Source organism: Saccostrea echinata, unplaced genomic scaffold, assembly GCF_033153115.1.
Source record: "Saccostrea echinata isolate AGI-Se365-2 ecotype Australia unplaced genomic scaffold, CSIRO_AGI_Sech_v1 ptg000020l, whole genome shotgun sequence".
NCBI classification, from domain to species: domain Eukaryota; kingdom Metazoa; phylum Mollusca; class Bivalvia; order Ostreida; family Ostreidae; genus Saccostrea; species Saccostrea echinata.
Genome location: NW_026889769.1, coordinates 7,847,786 through 7,855,633, shown reverse-complemented (window position 1 = coordinate 7,855,633; position 7,848 = coordinate 7,847,786). Strand labels below are relative to the sequence as shown.

At 32.1% G+C, this 7,848-nt stretch overlaps 1 protein-coding gene across 1 annotated transcript in view; it reads left to right on the top strand.

The window, feature by feature from the left end:
- The first annotated feature begins 1,971 nt into the window (after positions 1-1,971).
- The window catches only part of LOC133190024 (TPR and ankyrin repeat-containing protein 1-like), a 490,694-nt gene continuing 484,817 nt past the window's right edge, over positions 1,972-7,848 (top strand). Inside the window, exon 1 of the mRNA XM_061325501.1 lies at positions 1,972-1,982. The gene's annotated coding sequence lies outside the window, so the exon portion shown is untranslated. The remainder of the gene's footprint in view (positions 1,983-7,848) is intronic.

Here is a 7,848-nt window from a genome sequence, read left to right as displayed (position 1 = left end):
ACAAAATTTTGGGTTCAAAAAAATTTTCCTCGCTTGGTTTAAAGCACTACATTCTAAAATATAATGATATTCATCTCCTATCTGATTACTATCACATAAGCTACAGAATCTTTCACTTATTTGAGTACCATTCCATCTACCTGTTTCAATTGGAAGGTAGTGGTTTGTGGTTCTAAATTTAACTTAAGTTTTTCTAAATTTACATGATAACAGTGTTAAATATTTTTCGCACTCAAAATTGGTTTTAAAAATTCTATAATTTAAACTTTTTGAAGATTCTTGAACTTCACTATTCCACTTTTGAATATATTGATCTTTTAATCTTTGTTTGACTGCAGCAGTTATCCATTCTACATTATAGAAATATTGCTCATACCATATATTTGATAAACCACATCTGTCAAAAATATTTTGTACAAATGAAATCCAGGAGTTTATCATTTGTCCTTTATCATATTGTTTACGTAAATACATATATACAATTCTGCACAATTTGTTTTCTTTCCCATACACAAGTTTTGCCCAATATTTTACCATTCTTGAGTAAATATTTATATATAATGGAAACCGTCCAGTTTCTCCATAAATCACAGATCTACTGCTCATACGCTACCTTTATGTCAAGAATGAAGCTTTTGTTGTTTACGTCAAATATACAGCTTATTCTTTAGAGACAATATTGTAGAACCAAAACGAAAATAAAGTTTGCAAAAAAAATATAGGTAAATCAAACGACATAGATTTCAGACTCCCTCTTTTTGACATAAGCCCCCGTGTGTTAATTTTTGAGCAATCAAATATCTATTTTTAAATAATCATAATTAAAAGGGTTATTTATGAGAATCAATTATTCATAGCATATGTTGTCTTAAATGATTAGCTTTGACTGCTGTTTTACATTAATGTGCAGTTCCAAAAGTTTTAACTTTTCCCTGGGAGAGCTTGGGTACCTTGTGGAGACTGGTAGACAATAGAAAAGATGACTTGCTTTAGATAAAGACTCATAATTTCAATGGTTAATATGAAAGAGCTGTTTTGAGAAATCTCTAAATAAGAGAAATTAAATGCAGATAACATAAATAGAATCATCTAATTCCTCCTTGAGCAATATCCAAAAATTGATTAAGATTTTGCATCATGCCGAACAGAAGTAAAATTTTATTAAGGTTTTCTAAAGAAAACATTAAGATTGTTTAGTTGGAGGCAGTTGAGCAGAAATTAACGTTTTTCGAATTATTTGTCTTACAATTTCCTTTAAACCCGATCACGTTTTCCTTGTAGAAGCTACAAATGTCCATTTAATCTTTGTTTAAATTCCATTTAATCACTTAGAAGTCAGATGGTGTCTCGGCTTATACAGACATTAAGATAGAAAGTAATAGAAAGTAACAATACCCTATTTTTGTTCATTAAAATAAGAAATCGTTGATAAAGAGGCGTAAAAATATACTCCAAAATGTTAAAATTTTCACCATTTACTGATAAAAGTTGCTTAATTGAAAGAAATCAAGAAATTAACAAAACACCAACTCATCCTGGAGATAATTAAGCCCATCCTCTCTTTACTATCAGTTAAATGCAAATACCTATAAAATAGTAAAATGACACAGCTGATCAATATTGCAAAATAAGGATGATCTTACACGATACAATATTTGTCAGACTAAGGGTCTGGAGATAATTCTGTCTAAAGCACCATTCGTGCAACCAGATCAGCATTTACTAAGATTTTCCTAGTGAAATACTAGACTCTTTTCTGCGTGAAACTCTACTGGACCAAGTTATGAGAAGCGTTTCTTTCATTGCATAAACTTCAAGCTGATCCTGGCATAAATTATCACTGTTTTCTAAGACTTTATGAAGAAGCATTGAAGGAATTCACACTTTGGTGATAAAACAGCTGCATGATCATTTGAATTAAGTGTCCTAGACCAAACGTTTGAACAATGCCCTTTGGAAACCTTGAAGCAGTAAAATGTAGAGTACTGCAACCTGTCAAAGATAAAGTCACAGATACAGTCGGCAAATTAAAAAGGTAAGTTAATCATCTTCCTGAAAAAAGAAGAGTTTTACTTTAATAATTAATTCAAATCCAGTTTGCGTGCATCTACATGCATTTAAAACAATTTTGAATCAATATATACTTGATGGCCCCAACTTCTATCTTCTTTGTGAACTTGTCATGCGATGCACTTTATGTTTGTCGATGACAGAAAAGCCCAGAGTGAGTTCAGAAAGTATTCATGTTACAGCTTGCATGTAATTGCTTTCTAATTCCCACTATTTAAGATTGAAAATTGCACTTGAATTTACAATTGGGCTATTAGGGGTCATATTTAAAACTAAAAGGTTTGATTTTCTTTCAATAACTGACAAATTTGACGATAAAAAAGATGATTCACCACCACGAAAAATTCCTTTATAAATGTAATATTCTTAATGTTCTCATAATTATTATTACTACATGTATTTTCATAATTTTACTATATTTCAGTCCGTAACTTTACGTATATTTCATAAAGGATAAATGTTTTATATCTTTTTTGGCCAAAATTATGGTGATTCTGAAAATTTCGAAATTTAAAACATATAGGTACCATGGTAAAAGTGGAAGTTAAATGACTTAAAATGCAATTGGGTGACCTTGAAAACACTACATTTACGCAAGGACTTAAAACAATGCGTGAGAATGAGTGGAACGCTGTTTACGTAAATAAATTCAGTATTAAATCAATTGAAATAATAACAGGTTTCATGCGACACGAATCAAGGTTCACGTGTCAATCTACCAGTTTATCGTGCGGACATTCGAGATTTCTAAATCATGAATATTCATGAAATCTTTTTTTTTTTATTAAAATGCTAGTGCTATGCACGGTATCTCTATGTATGTATCGCAATTAATGAAAAAAAAATCTTAAATGTCTTTTAACATAGATCAATCATATTTTTTTTAACATCAATCACATAATCAAGATCAAATAAAAATTACGGAATGTATGACTTCAAAAAATCTGTACTTATGAAAAACATAACATATTGAGTAAAAAACACTAAAGGGACTACTGGGACAAAAATTATTCTCAAATTCTGACTGGCAACTCGCTAAAAGGAATAATACATTTCTTATCATTTAGGTGAAAGACATTATTCTAAAAAAAATACGCAATTAAGAAGTTTAAGGAAGAAGCATTACTGAATCCCTTGGAAGTTACTGTTTACGTAGAAGGGAAATAAAATTTCATTCCATTGTTCAGGGTCAAGCATGCTGGATTTATTGTCTGGAAGCCTGCACCCTGGAGAAAAAGTTAGATTGATTAATGCTATAGCAACGGACAAAGTTTCTTATATTGTCATGAACGATTATGAACGAGGTCTCCCGAGATTTCCACTGAATGCCATTCGTTATTCCCTATGTCATTTTCGAGTATTGTCATTTCTAAGTACAGATGTACACGGAGAATATTGGAAAAATTATTTAAAAGGTTGTTATGAGTATCTTCTACAATGAAAACTGAGATTACTGCAATCAAATTAACATTACAATGTACCTGCAAGTCCTTGTAAATTTGGAAACTTGTGTCTGAACTGATTAGCAATGTATAAATAAAATGAATGAAACTTTTAAAATTGTTTGATTACCAGTTCAACTGGAATTTTGAAAGAAAGCTAACGGAAACATGTAATTGTTTATCTTGTAGTCATCTGCATTCTTTTTAAAGAAAATCTTACCATACCCGTATCCTTCCTGAAGTTGATATTAAAAGGATGCCGGAATTGCTCATTGACAAGTTTTATGTAGTCTTCGGAGACCCGGTCTTCCAACAAACTGTTGGAATTTCGATGGGATCTAATTGTGCTTCTCTATTAACTTATCTTTTTTTTTATATTCCTATGACACAAAATTTATTAAAAAACTTCTTCATGAGAAGAAGAAACCACTTGCTGTTGCATTCAAACCGACATTCAGATATATCGACGATGTTTTATCAGTTAACATTAATTGTTTCCATTCATATGTCAATTCGACATATCCCAGTGAACTCCAAAATAAAAGACACCATAGAATCTGCCACATCTGTTTTATAATTTGTCGTTTTACTCACTACAAAGAGCCCACTAACAACTAAATTGTATGACAAACGAGATGATTTCAACTAAATTATTTGCATATGGTGTTTTTGCCTTCCAACTTATTCGATACTCAAGAACATGTTCTGAGTACGATCAATTTTTAAACCGAGACAGGCTACCGACAAATAAGTTGATCTTACAGGGATTTCAAGAACCTTGTTTAAGTTAGCATTTCGTAAATTCTATGGCCGTTTTAATACCTTCTTAGCAAATATAACCTATTATTGGGTAGTATTTTGGCTGACGTGTTTCATAACAATCGTTAGGCCTTTGTTTTCATGCTATATTTGACTACGGATCTACCGGACCAGTACATAGGACCCACGGCTGGTATGACGGATCAACTAGGGATGCTTACTCTTGCTAAGCACCTGATCCCATCTCTGGAATTTCCGAATGTCCGTGTATTATGTCTTGTTCACATATTTGTATTGTTTGTAGATTTTTTTTTTAGATCGATCAATGTTCGTTATTTTTCCCGATTTCGTCAATACTATATAATTTTCAATAAGGATAAAAAAATCCTCATAAAAAGACCTTTTGCTGGTACATTGAACGTAGTCAAATTCGACCACATGACCAACCATGTTCATTTCTTTAAAACCCTTAAGCCTCATTATTTATTAATTTATTGACATTATAATCAAGTGTCTAATTATATTTACACATACATGTATCTAGGTTCCCAGTGTTTTATACAGTATACCTCCATCATCGTAGTGAACTATATTTCCCATCTACAACACTGTTTCAAGAACATCTCTGTTATATTGCAAAGCCGTGAATTGGTGTAGACAATTAAGCTGCAAATTCTTTGATTTTCAGGGACATTACCTTGTAGTTTTCAAATTAATTCGTTCTTTGATAGTTTGAGCTGAAGGTGCACTTGTAGTTCTATAAAGGATATTCAACATTTAATGTAAATCGGCGCATCAGTACCATACAAGATTTACTACCCTACATTATCTTTTATTGTCGAACGATTGAATTACATCGACGACTTTACGTAATGCAACTCCACCACGCACATTTTTCCCATTAGCAAAAATGGAACGGAATGTTTATTTGTAAAACAATAAACGGCGAGAAAACATCCATATCTTTTTTTTTTATTTTTGCTCCGAGCACTCTTCCTCTCCCTGAATATTTGCTTGTATTCCGTTTGATAGTGTCTGCACAGATTGTCTGTTTAAATTAACATACGCTTTTCCTAGGCTTTAACAAATAAGGACCAAACTGCAACAACATGTATAGTCTACGCTAAGGTTTTGCTCAATGCGTGAATAATGCATAAATTACGGTTTCTTAAAGAACTAAAGAAGCTCAATATTCTGGTATTTTACCGATGACTAATCATTCTTTCATATGAAAAACAAGATGTGTTTGTGAAACACTGATGCCCCCGTATGGCAGCTTATGGCGAAGGTTAAAGTTTCTCAAATGCAAGTCAAAATCCAGGCCAAAAGATAAAAAATGTTAAATTTGAAAGCCCTAGCTGCAACTGTTCAAAAGTTATGGCGAAGGTTAAAGTTTTTTAAAAGTAAGTAAAACATCAAGGTCAAGGTCATAGTTGTTGGTATCCAAAGGAAGGTGATGTCACAAGGATTACATATGTAAAGTATGAAAGCCCTAGCACCAACCATTCAAAAGTTATGGCCAAGGTTAAAGTTTTTCAAAAGTAGGTCAAACTCCTCGGTCAAGGTCAAAGGGTCAAAGAGTTGATATCCAGAGGAAGGTCTTTTCAGAAGGAATACACATGTGAAGTTTGAAAAACCAAGCACAAACTGTTCAAAAGTTATGGCCAAGGTTAAAGTTTTTCAAAAGTAGGTCAACTCCAAGGTCAAGGTCAAAAGGTCAAAGTTTTTGGTATCCCAAGGAAGGCCTTGTCACAAAGAATACACATGTGAAGTTTGAAACCCCAAGCACCAACTGTTCAGAGGTTATGGCCAATGTTAAAGTCTCATAAAATTTTGTAAAAGTGGGTCAAACTCCAAGGTCAAGGTCAAAAGGTCAAATATGATGGTACCCAAAGAAAGGTCTTGTCAAAAGGAATATGCATGTGAAATATGAAAGTCATAGCTCCAACCAATCAAAAGTTATGGGCAAGGTTAAAGTTGACAACAAACAGACAGACAAACAGACAAACAGATAAACAGACAAACAGACAGACAGGACAAAAACAATATACCCCCGGGATCTTTCGATCGGGGGGGGGGGGCATAAAAATATATTCTCTGAAATATAGTATAAACACAGGCTAATAAGCAACTAGAAGCTTATATTGCAGCACCGTTCTTTACATTCCTGAAAGCCAACTGAAGTTAAACTTTTGGAAAAGAACATTATTTAAATACAAAATCAAGATCATATCTTAACATTTAATTGAAATAGAATTAGAGATGTTTATGTAAAATATATCTTCGAAGTTGACAAATTAGAGAAAACCCATCAAAAAGAATTGTTTTGTGACTGGCTATTAATAATGTGGACATGTCTGGTAAAATATATCAAAAGAAAGTGAAGCTTACGAATCAAATTACACAAAAAAATTATTGTAAGAAATTTAATAATATCCTTATGTTCGCATGTGATTTTATTCAAAGTGGAAAAAAAGCTTCTTTAGAGGAAGAATATTAGAAACATCAGCTAATATACATTATTTCACTGTGTGTCATTACAAATATCATTTTGTAAATTTAAGAAAGAAATCATTTGAAAGATAACAAAGCTTAATCATCACTTGTATATTTTTTTTATTCACGTCTAAATCATTCAAAGGAAAAACCTGCAGTGCATTCAAAGAGGCTTTTAAGAGAGTATCTCTACATAATGAACGCGCAATTGATTTTTTGCATTACCTGCTTAAAACGTACGTAATTCATCGCCAAAATGACACTGGTTCCATAAAACTTTAATTTAAAAAAAAAAATCGATTCGTTATACACAGCCGATTTCTTCCAGAATTGTACGTTATGCCTGAAAAAGCAAAGTAAATAAGTATGTTATGTTGCTGAGTGAATTAATCTATAGATCCCTAAAATCGATCTTTATTTGGAAAAGGCTTAAATGTGGAGTCGAAATATTGTCATATTTATTTCATTTCAATGAAATTTAATCAGAGAATCAAAGCAAGCTAACAACCTTGTAAAGGCTTTGTCATTTTACATTGATCAGTAAAGCTTATATATCTAATGGAGTAAAATCCTTCTTAAAATATAATTGTTTTGTCAGAATAAAATTCAAATCCTCAACAAACAATTTATTTATTTTCATACGCAGTGCATACATGTATAAATATACATAAACGTAGAATAACTGTTAACCTGTCTCAGAAGGCTATTGGCAGCGGGAATCTTTCTCTTCAAAATTACCTCACCACTCTTTTTCTTGGTTACATTAATAACTGTCTGATTAAGAAAAAGAAAGAGAGATAGAGAAGAGTTTACAGAACTATAGTTTTTTGGTAGATTTTGCACCAAGTTATATTTTTTCCTCCTGAATTAGATCTTCCCAAAAACTGAATTTTAAGAGTGAAGAGTTAAGAGTAAACTTGATCTGGATGCCCTTCCAGTTTGTTGGTTTGTTCAGTTCAATGCATCAACACTCGTTGTTCTTTTCCTCTGCTCATATCTTTTATAGATCTAGCTTTATTAACCAGAATCTTACCCCTCTCTTGATTACAACAAATAAAAACAAACAATAAATAACCAGAGG